Raw genomic sequence first — 15,432 nt, 5'->3', positions numbered from 1 at the left:
AATACACAATATAAAGAGATGTAAATTGTGACATTAAAATTATAAAATGGGTAAGGGGGATAAGAGTGGAGAGTTTTTTATGCAACCAAAGTTAAGTTGTTAGCTTAAAATAGACTGTTATATTAGTAAGATGGGTCAATCAAGTAAGCCTCAGGCTAACCACAAAACAGAAATCTATAGTAAATATGTACAAGATAAAGAGAAGGTAATCAAAGTATATGTATACAGAAACTCACCAGTTCTTGAAGGATGGTGTCCAGAAAGAAAGGAACAAAAAAACTACAAAACAGAAAAAAATTAATAAGATAATAATCCTAAGTATTTACCTATCAGTAATTACATCAAGTGTAAATGGATTAATTTTAATCAGAAAACACAGAGTAGTAGAGTGGATTTAAAAAAAAAAAAAAGACTTACCCATATGTTGCCCACAAGAAACTCATGTCAGCTTCAAGAACATAGATAGGCTCAAAGAAAAAGGATGGAAAATGGATGGAAAAAGGAGGAAAATTTGCATATTCCATGCAAATGGAAACCAAAAAAGAGCAAGCGAAGCTACACTTATAGCAGAAGAAATAGACATAAAGTAAAAAACTGTAAGAGACAAAGAAGGTAATTAGATAATGATAAAGTGGTCAATTCATCAAGAAGATATAAGAATTTTAATATATATATTACTATATTATCTATATCACTTAGATGATATATATAATATATCTCCAATATCAGAGCACCTAAATAAATTAAGCGAATACTAACAGACCAGAAGAGAATAATAAACAATAATACAATAATAGTAGGGAATTTCAATATCCCTCCTTCAACAATGGATCCAGATAGGAAAATCAAAAAGGAAACAATGGACTTGACATATAATTTATACCAAAGGAAACTAACATACCTAACAGAACCTAACTAACAGGACACATAGAATGCTTCATCCCAAAGCAGCAGAATATAGGCATACCTTGTTTTATTGCACTTTGCTTTACTGTATTTCAGATGCTGTGGTTTTTTGCATACTGAAGGTTTTGGACAACACTGCATTGAACAAGTTCATCAGTGCCATTTTTCCAACAGCATTTTCTGACTTCTTCTTTCTATGTCTCATTTTGGCAGTTCTTACAATGGTTCAAACTTTCTCATTATTATTATATTTGTTATGATAATCTGTGATCAGTGATTATGACTTGTTGAAAGTTCAGATAATGGCGAACACTTTAGAAATAACTTTTTTTTAAATGAAAATATGTACTTTTTTTAGACATGATGTTAATACACACCTAATAGACTACAATATAGTAGCATTTTTTTACATGCACTACAAAATTTTTTAAAAATCACATGACTTGCTTTATTTCAATATTCACTTTATTGTCATGGTCTGGAACTAAGCCCTCAATTTCTCATAGGTGTGCTTGTATATATTCTTCTCAAGTACAGAGGTAATGTTTTCTAGGATACATCATATCTTAATCAGTTGATTAACCATGTCTTAGCAAATTTAAGAAGATTGAAATCATACCAAGTATTTTTTCTGACAATGACATGAAGCTGGCAATCAATGACAAGAAGAAAGCTGGAAAATTCATAAATATGTGATTAAGCAACATACTAAAGCCATGAGTGGATCAAAGATGAAATCAAAAGAGAAATTTAAAAAACAATACTTTGAGACAAATGAAAATGGAAGCACAACATACTGAAAGTCTGGGGTACAACAAAAGCAGTTCTAATAGAGAAGTTCACAGTGATATATACTTCGTCAAGAAACAAGGAAAAACCTCAAAAAAAAAAAAAACAATTTAACTTTATACCTCAAGGAACTACAAGAAGAAAACAAACTAAGCCCAAAGCTAGTGGAAAGAAAGAAGTAACACAGATCAGAGTAGAAATAAATGAAATAAAGACTAAAAAGATAACAGACAAGATCAATGAAATTAAGAATTTTTTTCTTTAATTTTTTTTTAGTTTTTGTTTTTTGAAAAGATAAACAAAATTGACAAAATTTTCATTAGATTCACCAAGAAAAAGAGAGGATTCAAATAAAATTAGAAATGAAAGAGGAAATTTTACAACTGATAGCATAGAAATGCAGAAGACACCAAGAGACATCTATGAACTATTATATACCAACAAATTGGATACCTATAAGAAATGGATAAATCAGTTCCACAACTGAATCATGAAAAAATAGAAAATCTGAACAGACCAATTACTAGTAAGGAGATTAAATCAGTAATCAAAAACCTCAAACAAACAAAAGTGCAGGACCAGATGGGTTCACTAGTGAATTCTACTAATCATTAAACATATAATGTATTATTTGTTTCAGGAGTACAGGTCTGTGAATCATCAGTCTTACACAATTCACAGCACTCACCATAGCACATGCCCTTCCCAATGTCCATCACCCAACTATCCCATCCATCCCACATGCCTCCCCTCCAGCAACCCTGTTTGTTTCCTGAGATTAAGAGTCTCTTATGGTTAGTCATTCAAAAAAGAATTCATATCAATCCTTTTTAAACTTTTGCAAAAAATAAGAGTAAACAATTCTAAACACATTTTATGAGGCCAGCATTACTGTGATACCAAAAGTGGACAAGGATACCTGAAAAAATAAAATAAAAATATTCATAAGCTTTCTTATGAATTAAAATTTTTAATTTTTAATAAGATTTTAAAATTTGTATTTTTTCACTTCTGTTTCAATAATACCTATTGGTGATTAATGCACTATGTACAAAGCAGCTCATAACTTCTTAGTTCTACTGTCTGTTAAATGGGACGTCATGAAGATTAATTAGGAAGATAGTATTAAATGGAGAACATTTGTAAACTATAAAGAATTACAGATGACAAGACTCTTATTGGTTCTCTATTTCTTTTTCAAGAACAATGTTTTTAAAGTGGAAAATTATAATTTTTTAATGCAGAAGAAATGTAATAATACATTTAAGAGCAAATTGGAAACTAGGAACTCTGTGTGTGCATGTATGTGTGTTTCTGTGTATTTTCTTCTCTTTTGTCTAGAATTCTAGTTTCATAAAGGAATATTCTGTTTATTTAATCTGAAGAGTTTCATAGCATGATTCTTACCTTGGGTCACATTAAAATTTCCTGGGAACACTTTTAAGAACCCAAGGTCCTATCACATCTCCAGAAGGCATTAAGTCAGACTCTCCTACCTAGGTCCCAGGCGTTAGGATTTACTGGTCTCAAATATTTTCATTAACATTGTCACTTAGTTCCATAACATTCATATAATAAATTTACAATTTACATATCAACGGACTCATTTTATCTTCAAGGATTCCAAAAGACTTTTCTCTAAAGAGGAAATTCTTTAGAGAAAAAACAGTCATCAGTGAAGCACCCTTAGTATATATTTCTTCACTTGAGGCAGAGTAACAGAAAGTGACCCTAGTTGAATCTTGAGTGAAAGTGTTTGCTCTTTAAAGGTACAACCTTTGATGAACTATGCTGTAGGTCACTCACTCATTTCGGGTGGAGGTGGAGTGAAGAGTAGGTCGGGGCATATCCATCAATCCTGGTGTTGCACACATAATCTCAACCAGAAACCAAAGAAATATATAATATATAACTACAAATACATACAAATTTCAATATATGTATATATTCTTGTGTTTCCTTATTTTTCAGCAATGCAAAAAGATAAAGTGATAGAGATATGACTGTAATTATTTGTAAGTCTTAGGCTGTCATCTTATTGACAGTAAATCAAAATGTGGATGGTGATAATATGTTTTCTTCCACAAGGGTAATTTACTGAAAAAATGAAACAGTCCAAAGGAGAAAATATTGAGGCTTCAGCTGCTTCTGCAGCCAATTTTGCCATATGTTAATACTGGATGTGTTTTTTTGACACTTGATACATTTCAAAAAAAAATTGAAGTAACCCTCCTGCTGAGAGGTACATAGCATGACTTTCTGAGCTTCTAGTAACAAAGTATCTACTCCAGCTTCTGGAAATCTACCACAGCCTTCAGCAGTGACACTTTGAGGAGGTAGGGGATTATCAACACCAAACTAAAACCTACAGGTGGCTCCAAACTCTGACTTGACTTGGTAGGGTCAATGTCTTCCACTTCCAAGTATTTACTGAATGGCATTATTTTGCAATTTTTTCCATTTGATTTTTTCCTGCTCACCTTGAAGTCAGCCAGGCCAAGGAAGAAAGGCCTGCACGAATTATACACTGGCCCAACAGCTTCCATTTCTAAGACTTCACTTATGGAAGGACACCTTCACCAACCAAACCTGGTGTGCAAGCTAAAACAAAGGACACAGCTGAGCACAACCAGACACTTAGCTAAACAGGAACTTCTTGACTGCTTCATACTGAGCACAGAATGCCAAAGAGACAGAGAACCGTCCCCTGGGAGACTTTGAAAGAGCAGAGCCTTAATAAGCTCATCACTTACAGAGGCTGAACACCGGCCTAGGGACAGACGAATAAATGGCAGAGCTGTCACATGAACCCATTTCTCTTCCTGTGGAACTTCTCAGGGCTAAAGCTGATATTTTTCTGTGAGTGCTGCCCATGAGGGGGCACGTGGCAGAGTGGGACAGAGTGAAGCTAAAGCTGCATTATCCCAAAGCAACATCTTATGTTAACAGAGTTGAGAATAGAGAATGCAAATTGCTCAGGGAAGCCAGCCTTCTTTATTATGATTCCTTATTGGAATTTGAACTCTGTCCTTTCAGGACAGCAAAAGAATGATTCTCTTCAAAACGTGACTTCCCTCTAGTTCCATCACAAATGATGAAACTCTGAAGCCAATAATATTCCATATGTTAATTAATTGAATTTAAGTAAAATAAAATAAAATTTTAAAAAATGACTGAAAAAATACAATTAAATTAATAAGATTTAAAAAATGTTTTTCATCAGAATTTAGTTCAGATGGACAGGAAAAGTGCCCAGCGGTAAGGTAAGGAAGCATAATTTTTTTAAAAATTAAATTAAATTAAAAATAAAAAATGTTATTTCCTCTGCAGAGTGTATTTTAAATATATATTACTTATATATGTTATATATAGGTTATACACACATATAGGTTATATATATATTACACACACACACACTCCAGAGGAAATCTTTTAGTGGGTATGAATAGCTGTGTTATGGAAACATACTTCAAGTTGCTTTCAAAATTTGCAGGTGAAGGGGCACCCAAGTGGCTCAGTCAGTTGATTTCAGCTCAGGTCATTGTCCTGAGAACAAGCTCCATGTCAGTTCTGTGTTCAGTGGGGACTCTGCTGGAGTATCCTTTTCCCTCTCCCTCTGCCCCTCCCCACCCCCCTCTCTCTCTCCAAAGTAAATAAATATTTTTTTAAAATTTGTAGGTGCAGAGTGTCACCTTTCAGCACATATTATCTTTGATATTTTCTTATCCCAGGTGAAATAAGCAAAATGAGAAAAAAAAAACCATATTTAGTTCTGTTGTTTTTTCTACTATACAGACTGCAAAACTAGTACATAAATCAGGAAGCAAAATTATGATACATAAACATTGGCAATAGGCCTTAAGGAATGAGTTACTCTGAGGCTTAAAAATAAGCCTGTTTTGTTCCTGAAAGAAAAATATTATTTGTATCTTCAAATATAATGTGGAAGTTAATTATTGTAGAGATGTTATTTTTGTTCAGTGTTTACAATCTCCAAGTAGAATTATAGTTTGCAGACAGATGGCAAGAAAGGTTGACATTTGGAAAAACAATTTGGCCATGCACTGTTTCAGTGTAGAAGTCTAAGCTAAGAAGTTCTGCCAAAGGTCTGGGTCATTAAAAATCCAGAACATAGCTATAGGAGTGGGAGGCAACAATTAAATAATATGAAAGTTAAAATGAAGGCATAGCATTAAAGAAAGGTGGAGCATAAGGAATAACATGGAGGATGTTAGGAAAAGGAAAGGAAAATGAATTGGGGTAAATTGGAAAGGGAGATGAAACATGAGAGACTGACGATTCTGAAAAACTTAACTGAGGGTTTGGGAAGGAAGAGGCCGTGGGGGTTCAGTGAGCCTGGTGGTGGGTATTATGGAGGACACGTATTGCATGGAGCACTGGGTGTGGTGCATAAACAATGAATCTTGGAACACTGAAAAAATAAAAGAAAAAAAAAGAAAGTTAAAAAAAAAAAAAAGGAAAAAAGGTGTAGAGTCCTCTACGTAAGTCCTCAATAACGGGCACCTGGATGGCTTAGTCGGTTGAGTGTCTGTCTGCCGTTAGCTCAGTGGTGATCCGAGGGTCCAGGACTCAAGCCTTGCATCAGGCTCCCTGCTTAGCAGGAAGTCTGCTTCTCCTTCTCTCTCTGCCCCTCTACCTGCTTGTGCTCGCTCTCATGCTCTCCTGCTGTCTCTCAAATAAATAAATAAATAAAACTCTTTAAAAAAGAAAGTCCTCAGTGAATAAAGAGGCCTTCCAGAAAGTTTTGTCAATTACAGAAACAAAAAGAGAGGATGATGATAAAAGGTAGCTATTGACCTTTAAAGAGAAAGTTTCCAAGAGGAGAAACAGTGTTTCAAAGTAGCCCTGGAGGGTGGGAGAATGCTAATGGATTCTCTATGCTTTATAGCATGAGGTGTGTGAGTTAATCAGGAGTTTGCAATCTAGAAAGCCAAGAAAAAGAGTGTAGGGTCTTTCAAGGAGAAACAGGAATCAGAAGTTAAGTGGAAGAAACATCTTCTGAACATACAAAGGATTCAACATAAAAGGCACAGACAAGTAGTAGGATCTTGGGGAAGGAATCACAAAGCCTCAGGGCAATCAGCTTTCAGGCATCAAAAGCCTAAAGAGCTCAAGAGTCACCCCAATGAGTTCTAAGAGGAGTGCATCTGTGAGGCTTTATGTCAGCACCCCAGAAGAGAGAAATGGGAGATACTCCATTTGTGGGAAAAGCAAATCCTCCAGCTGTTCCCAGGGAAGTCAGAAAGAAGGTGTATGTTTGCAGGAAGTCAGGAAAACATAGTTTAGATTCCATATTATTACTATTATTACAGAAGTGTAGATTATCAAGGGTAGAGGCAATATGCAAAACATGTGCAGCAGCCACAGATGACCCACGTCCACCCAATCTTCATTACGCATGTCCGTGCACAACGCCTGACACAAGCGGATGTTCTACAGCTATTGAATTCACCGTGAATGAGCATAACATCAACAAGCAGGACTTCAGGTCTGTTTCAACAAGAAGTTCACCTGGTGACAAAGTCTGCCCCCAGGAAACCTGAGCTGTCACCCACACAGCCACATGCATCACAGACAAGGGAGGCGAGGGCAAAAGTGGACCATATCTTTAAATCTGGACCATACCCTAAATGTGGGTGGAAATGGGGACATATGTTTATAAGAATAAATTCATTTCTCATCGCTACGGTCAGAACTTGTAAATGTCGATGAAAAATTTATATTATTATGCAAATAGTTTAACAAATTATCTAAAGAAAGCCTCTGTGAGAAAACCAGCTTGTTGTTGCGTACATGTTATCCTGACTGCATAATCACTGTGGCTTTGGTGTGGCGCCATGACATGATACAGTTTCTGTGGGCTCCGGGGAATTGCACAGCAGGATTGCGTACAGATCCCTTACGTAGAGAAATGGCTCAGAATGAAAGAGAGAATGTGGGGGGAACACCGGGTGGGTGGGAGGGACTAACGTAGGCATCTGGGAGGGAACTTTGGGGAGACATGTGTTAGAGAGGGGAGACAGGCCAGGAATAAGGAACCCCAGCAGGAGGATCTCACTCTTTTCCTGAGAGCTCATTCAGAATGGTAGGACTTAGGACTTCCAGAAAGAAAATCATCCTTTTAAGATATTTTATTTTTACTTCTTGATTTTTCTCCTAATTTCCCCTTGTTCTTCCTTTTGTGAAGCTTTCACAGGCTATTACTATTTCTGCCAAGAGGAATCAGGGAACTTTTGGATTCCCTCTTGGCTGACGTGTTGAGGATACAAACACTATCCCCTACTCAACTCCTACCAGGGGCTAAAGGGAGGCTGGAATTGAGCTCAGGGGCCAGAAATATTGGGCACAGGGTGGCACTTGTCATTCAGCTTTCTTTTCCTGATCAGAGAGTCTCCTTCCACTGGCAAGCCTGGAGGTTTAAGGGTTTTATTTTGTGAAGCAAGATCATAATCCATTGACCATAATAACCAATGGTAGATAATATATTTCCCTTGTTAAAAAAAATAATCAAAAGCAATCAAAATAACTACTAGTATTTATTAAGCAATTTATTAAATAATGCCAGACTCTGTGCCACACCTTTTACATATTTTAACTTATGATATATTCTGCTAACACCTCCTGATTCGTGTAAGAATTTGCAGGTCGCAGAGGTTAAAGAAATCCCCCATGACCCCTCAGATAGGAGGTGAGGGAATCAGAATTAGCCTTGGGAGTAGTCACTGGATGCACCACCATGTTTGCCATAAGGATGAACAGTGGGTGTCAGCTCACTTTTTCTTGTCAGTTTTTAAACCAGTGGCTTTACCAGACCCCTGTATTCTTATGGGGGACAGGGGTCATCTTATGCCACTCCCTGACCCCAGGGAAACCCCCAAGTGTCACTGTAGGATCATGTTCTGCCTTACTTGCTCTGGGTCTGGCTCTTGAATAAGCTCCCTTAAAGGTCATACTTGACATCTGACAGCTACTGTTCAGAACTGCTTTTGACCAAACCTCAGACATCCTGTTTCTTTTTCTTTTCGGTGAGCACACCCAAACCAACTCAGGCTACACCTACCGATGGCTCTGACTTAAAGGGTAACAGTAGCCAGGTTGCTGAATTCCTAGAGTGTTGCTAAGGGTCCCCTTCATAATTTTAGGTGCCTAGTCACTCCCTTATTAGAATAGACAGGTAAGGGCTACCTACAGAAATTCCCGTGTAAGTCTAAACCTCCCTACTCTAATAAATTTCAATGTGGCTAAAATCTATCTCAGGTAGTACACAGGTAATGAGTAAGAATATAGTTTATCTCCCTTACTCTCTTGCTAGCATGAGCTGGCACCCTGGGAGTAAAGAGGCCAGTTGCAATGGATTTTCACCTCCTACCTGGAGTCACTAAGCAGCCCCCACTGATGCAGACACAGGGTGCCAGTGGGACTGAGTTTACATCTTTTCTATGGAGAAAGCAGAGTAAAATTAAAACTATGTGCTTCCAGAGTCTTTGCTTGTAGAATACTTAAGAACCCACCTGACTGACACATTGAGAGCAGGTTCCCCTGTCCTGGGTACAATATACTTCCAAGTCTGGGAGCTGATGCTCCCTGGTGATGATGACAGTGTGAAAGGATTGCTGCTCAGAGCCTCATTCAAGGCAGGCCCTGGCCAGTGTGGGCATGTACCCTGATTTTAATCATGAACGGCTACAGTTAAGGGATTTTTTTTTTAAGATTTTATTTATTTACTTGACAGAGAGACAGAGAGAGAGCACAAGTAGGCAAATTAGCAGGCAGAAGCAGTCTCTCCGCTGAGCAGGGATCCCAATGTAGGGCTCGATCCCAGGACCCTGGAACCATGACCTGAACAGAAGGCAGGTGCTTAAATGACCGAGCCACCCAGACACCCTAGCAGTTAAAGGATTTTTTTTAAAAGATAGGTCTGTAGAGATAGGTAGGGAAAGCCAGAGAGTGAAGAGGCTGTGATCCAGCTGTTTTCCCTGAACAACAAAGCTCAACACCACTCTTTGTCCAAGGCAGAAAAACTTACCTTGGATCAGTGTCCAGAATGAGAGAAAACAGTAAGGTCCCTTTACTGGTACAAGAAAATTTTATGACAACCTTCATGGCTATAGCAACTAAGAGAAAAAGGCACTGATTTTCTGTAGCAGTAGTAATAGGGCATTCCAGCTCTAATGTTCTTGCTGGCTTGTCAAAAATAAGCTTACCTCCCTGGACAGTGTTTCGGAATGCTAGAGAGACCTGACACCTCAGCTGGAGACCAAATGAGGACAAGATATGCGGGACACGACTTTAGCTTGAGGACCACATGGGGAGAAGCTAGGGCCTGATGCACCAATCACAGCCACCTATTGGGGCAGGTAACAGGGAAGAAACTCTTTAAACCAAATAAAACATGGCACCCTGTGGATACAGAAGGTGGAAGACATTGCATGATTGCCTAGCAGACCCTGTTTTTCAAAGTGTGGCCCTTGGACCAGTAGAAAACCTGGGAAACTGTCAGAGTGGAGAATGTCAGACCCCATCCCAAACCTAATAAAATACAAGGTGACCCTTATGCACATAAAAGTCTAAGCAACATCATTCTAGTCCAGTAGTTTTCGAACTGGACTGCACATTAGAATGTTCAAAAATCCTGGTCTTGAAGAGTGGAGTGAATTCTGTGCCCATGAAGGTAACACTATGTCGATGGAACCCAAATCCTCAGATGTGATCCATCTTCTCATGCAGTATCTGAAGGAGAACAATTGACTTCAGGCATTAACTACCTTACAGGAAGAGACCACTGTGTTTCTGAATACTGTGGACAGCACTGAGAGTGGCTGGCATTTACAGTAGCCATTGGTATAGTGTTTTCAGGCTATCCAGTCTCTGAAATTGCCAGACAAAATCTTCATTGACTTCTATGAATAGGTTGTTCTGGAATGGATACAGCTGCGTGAACTGGGAGCTGCCAGGTCACTCCTGAGACAGGATCGTGTTAAAACAAACACAGCCAGAGCAGTATGCCATTTGGAGAACCTCTTGGCCAGGTCTTATTTTGATTCTCATGAGAAATATCCAGATAGAAGTAGTCAAGAGCAGCCATTGCCCGGGCCCTAGCTGGGGAAGTCAGTGTAGGGCATCCATCCCATCTCACGGCATTCCTGGGACAGGCACTGAAGGGGCAGCTGCACCAGGGACTACTTGCTCCTGGTATGAACACGAATTTGTCCAGAGGAAAAGCAGCTGTCAAAGGTGTGGAAGAAGAAGTTTCCTACACAACTGAAAAGGCATGTGAAGTCTGGTCAGAAATCACATGTGGAGCGTGCTCAATTTTCCCCAAATGGTATTTGGTCACTGGTTCTGTTGTTGGATTCACTGAAGTCTGGAAATTTACTACTGGAAAAATCAGGAAAGATCTCAAGTAACAGACCGAGGATAACTTTATGATGATGGTGATGCTGTCCTCTGCATGTGCTTCAGCAGCGAAGCCAAAGTGCTACCAGGTGGGGCCCAAGAAGGAGAGATCACAGGAAGGAAGATTTAGCGTGAACAGTGTTTAAGGAGGTTTGTAAGGGCCCACAGATAAGGTGTCCCCTGGCTGAGTTGTTCTAAGGAGAGCTGTCAGATCCTTAGTGCTTCTTTAGATCAGATAATTAAAATTCATGGTTTAAAATTTGGGAAAACCCAAAAGGAATTTCATGACCATTCTTCCTTCATCAATGAAGCAACATTTAGACAAGATAGACATTATATTTGGGGGGCATCCACAGATAGCTCTGTGAGGATTGGGAATATGAAGACCATAGAATGTTCAAATGTCTTTAAATCCCTGGGCAGGACTGTAAGGACAAATACCACTGTCAACAGTGTATCCTGCTTCCTAAAAATCAGAGCACTTCTTGGTGTCCAGCAGATCAAATACAGTGGTCACCATGATCAGGTCATGATCTCGGCATCCTGGGTTTGAACCTGCCTCCAGGATCTGTGCTCTGCAGGGTGTCTGCTTGAGCTTCTCTCCTTCTGCTTCTGCCCCTCCTTTCTGGCCTTGTGTGCTTTTCCTTTCTCCAAAATAAATAAATAAATCTTGAAAAAAAAAAAAAAAACTCACTAGAGAGCATGTCCTTGAATGAAAACCTATTCATGCATTGCTTTGGAGGGGGCTACATTTTCTAAGCAATTGTCTGAATAAGGCACAAGAATAATTTTGTGACAATTCATGTTCAAGTAGCAGTTACCCTTTTCTTTTTGTATTTCTTTAAGGTATTTGTTTATCTGTTTCTAAGTGGGGCAGTCACTCAATGTTTCCAGTGGACTTCTACCCAGACAGTGAAATACTGCTATTTCTAGAAAAAAAAAATAAATTGTACTCCTCTGATTATTGGAAATGGTGATTAAAACATACCTCCTACGATACCTGGGTGACTCAGTCAGTTGAGCGTCTGCCTTCAGCTCAGAGGGTCATGATCCCAGAGTCCTGGGATCAAGTCCCTGCCTCGGGCTCCTAGCTCAGCAGGGAGCCTCCTTCTCCCTCTGCTTCTCTCCCTCTGCTTCATGGTCCCTCTGCTATGTATTCTTTCTCTCTCTGGCAAATAAATAAATAAAATTTTAAAAAATACTTCCTGCATTAAATCTTATAAGAAGGAACTATCCCACATTCAGTAGCTCTTTGCTGTTCCTTTGCTTTTAGGTGTTAATAAATTTTATATCTTTAAAAAAAAAAATCCCAGGGTGCCTGGGTGGCTCAGTGGGTAAAGCCACTGCCTTGGGCTCAGGTCATGATCTCAGGGTCCTGGGATCGAGTCTCGAATCAGGCTCTCTGCTCAGCAGGGAGCCTGCTTCCCTCTCTTTCTCTGCCTGCCTCTCAGTCTACTTGTGGTCTCTCTCTGTAAAATAAATAAATAAAATCTTTAAAAAAAAATCCTGATCTTGAACCTCTTCACCAGAGATTCTGATTAATTGATCTGGGATACCAAATGAGCCCTGGGATTTTTCAAAAACACCTCATCAGACTCTAAGTTGAAAAAATTTTGAGAGCCCCATTCTATCCAGAGAGATGGTCCTCTCTACAAGAAGATCCAGCAAGAAAGAGCAAGCTGGAAGGGTGGAGGTGGTATTTGTAGACCCAAGCACACAGGCAGGTGGGCAATGATAATCACAGACCCCAGAAGGAAGAGTTAGGGCCCCAGGCACAGAACAGAAGCTCAGAAACACACAGCAGTTTCAAGTAGTGAGTAGCTGATCGAGACAGTCACATGGTATATCCAAAATGTGTAAATTGGAGGACGTGTCAAGGAACAGGGCAGAACCTTAGTAACCAAGATGGTGGCAGGGGTCTGAGAAAAATTACAGTCAGTTCTGTTGTAACTCGGGTTTTGAAAACACAAGTTTATTCCAACGTGATGATACATCAGGGAACCCAGCTCAAGACAAGTTTTGTTTTTACTTATATAAAAACTGCCCCCAGCTGAAAGGAGACACAATGGAAGACACACAATGAATACGTATACACGCCTCAGATGCCCTCTGCTCACCATGTGCCCACATTATGTTACAATTTTCCATCTCATCTCGTATCACCCTTATTCTACCCTATCATTCTCCTGTTCCTACTCACAAAACTACACTCCCATCTACTTTGGCCTGGGACTTTTTCAAGGCATAATGCCATATTTATTGTGGTTTATATGTTTTTCTTGACCACTGAACATGTACAAAATGGCTCTACTATTTTTATTAGAGTCCTACTTTTTCCCCCTACCCTTTTGAGATGACGGTTTTGAGTGTTGTATCCCTAATTCCATTATTCCCATAAATTCTGTGGAATTTCTTGTGCAGTTATGCATAGAAATGTTGTTTTTTGAAGGGCATACATTTTATTAGAGCAGAACCGACTATAAAATCAAGTGGATTTGTTGTACACTCATTTCACTTCTAAATCAATGTTCTGGAAATTCCCCTTAAGGACAGGATTAAGTAACAGCTTTCAATGGGGCCATTCTCAGCTCTGGAGAGAGGAAAGAGAAGGTAATGTGGGACAGGTTGTCAGGAAGTTCTTTGAAATGCCCAGTGGAAGGAAGGATACAATGTGGATGTAGAGGGAAGGGGGTGCCAAGTAATCAGAGAATGAAAAGAAGACCTCCTTGGTGACCTCACATGTTTACAGAAGGGAGAAGTGGGGTGCAGCTAAGCTCAGTGGAAGCTGAAGACTTTGGTCCAACTCCTCCAAGTAATGAATGTAGTTTGAGAAGGTATGAAGCAGGACAAATACCTGCTTATTTTCCAAATAATAGTGTGATGCTGTCATACAGGGTGGGAGGAGGAGACAGGGAGAGCGGAAGCGGGAGGTTAGTACTGTTAGGGTCCGTGATCAAAGGAACGAGACCGACACAAAGCGAAAATCAAGCAAAGCTTTATTTCGCGCCAAGCATCCAAAATCACACCGACTGGTCCGGCCGTCTCTTACAAAGAGGCGACGACCACCAGGACACTGACCCTGACAGCTCCCCGACAGGATGGCTCCCCTACCCAGCAAAGGCCGCTCCCTGGCAGCACCGCTCCCAGACGTGGCGGCTTCCCAACGATGCTGCTCCCCACGACCCCACGACCCCAGGACCCCACGACCCCACAACACGACCCCACGACCCCACAACCCCACAACCCCACAACCCCACAACCCCACAACCCTGACGTTACAATGACTACTCTACCCCACGCCGGACAACTACCGCCCCTGCCTCACAGACTAACCTTTACAGAGGCGGTTGAGCCCAGCCCACACACAAGTGGCCAATGAAACTGCAACACACAGGGAAAACTGCACAGGCACGCTCGGTCAGCAATACGGGTGGCCAATTGAATTCCAATTCACCATAGCGGATATATGCGTGCCCCACTGATTGGATGTCTCCAACCAGCTGGCCCGCCCCTATATCTAGGCTTTGCAAGTAAGTTCCTCTGGGAGGGGCAGGGTCAATCCAAGCTTACAAGGAAATGGCTCCCTCTGGCCAGCCAAGCCCCTACAAGCACCATGGTCTTTGTGGAGGTAACTAGCACTGTGTCTGGTGGTGTTTGTGGGAATAGGGGCCTGTTCTCTCCTGGCCTCCTCATCAAAGTCTCCCAAAGCACTAGCTCATCCTAGCTCTGCTTTATTAACTCTTCATGCCTGAAACTGCCATGCAATGTCATGCCCTGAAAACACTTCTTAGGAAGGCCACCATAGCTCCTTTCAACCAGATCTCATCATACTTCCAATCTTAGCCTTCTTTGGTCTTTTTCAGAGATATCTTTTTGTGGCACCTGAAACCAGTTCTCAGAGTGGCCTCCTCCTTTGCACTCCATGACAGCACTGTTTTCTGGCTCTCTGTCTAGTTTTGTGTCCATCCTATATTTGCTTGAGTCCCTTTGTCTCCCACTCTTAAACACAGGATTCTGTCATTGGCCTTTTCCCTTGTACATAGCCTCACTAGGTCACAGTATTCACTTTTTTGGTTTTAACAACCAGTTACACTACAATATTCCTCAAATCCTTATTATTAATCCAGCTGTCTCCTTGGTAGTTCCATTTCACTGATAATTCCCACAGCATCTCAAGTATTTCCTATTCAAAGCAGAAGACATAGTGTAACTTCTCCTATTCAAACATACTCTTCTTGGATATCCTTTCCTATTTTGTGGCACCAACATCCATGCAATTGCCCAAGTCAGAGCCTTGGGGTCATCATCCCACACCTGTAG

General features: G+C 40.2%; 1 pseudogene; it reads left to right on the top strand.

Moving 5' to 3' along the window:
• Positions 1-10,395: 10,395 nt before the first annotated feature.
• LOC116596356 lies at positions 10,396-11,645 on the top strand (annotated as a pseudogene).
• Positions 11,646-15,432: the final 3,787 nt, after the last annotated feature.

The sequence above is a fragment of the Mustela erminea genome, chromosome 7 (assembly GCF_009829155.1).
Source record: "Mustela erminea isolate mMusErm1 chromosome 7, mMusErm1.Pri, whole genome shotgun sequence".
Classification (NCBI taxonomy): domain Eukaryota; kingdom Metazoa; phylum Chordata; class Mammalia; order Carnivora; family Mustelidae; genus Mustela; species Mustela erminea.
The sequence above is the reverse complement of the archived record's forward strand: the minus strand, read 5'-3'. Positions and strand labels throughout refer to the sequence as shown.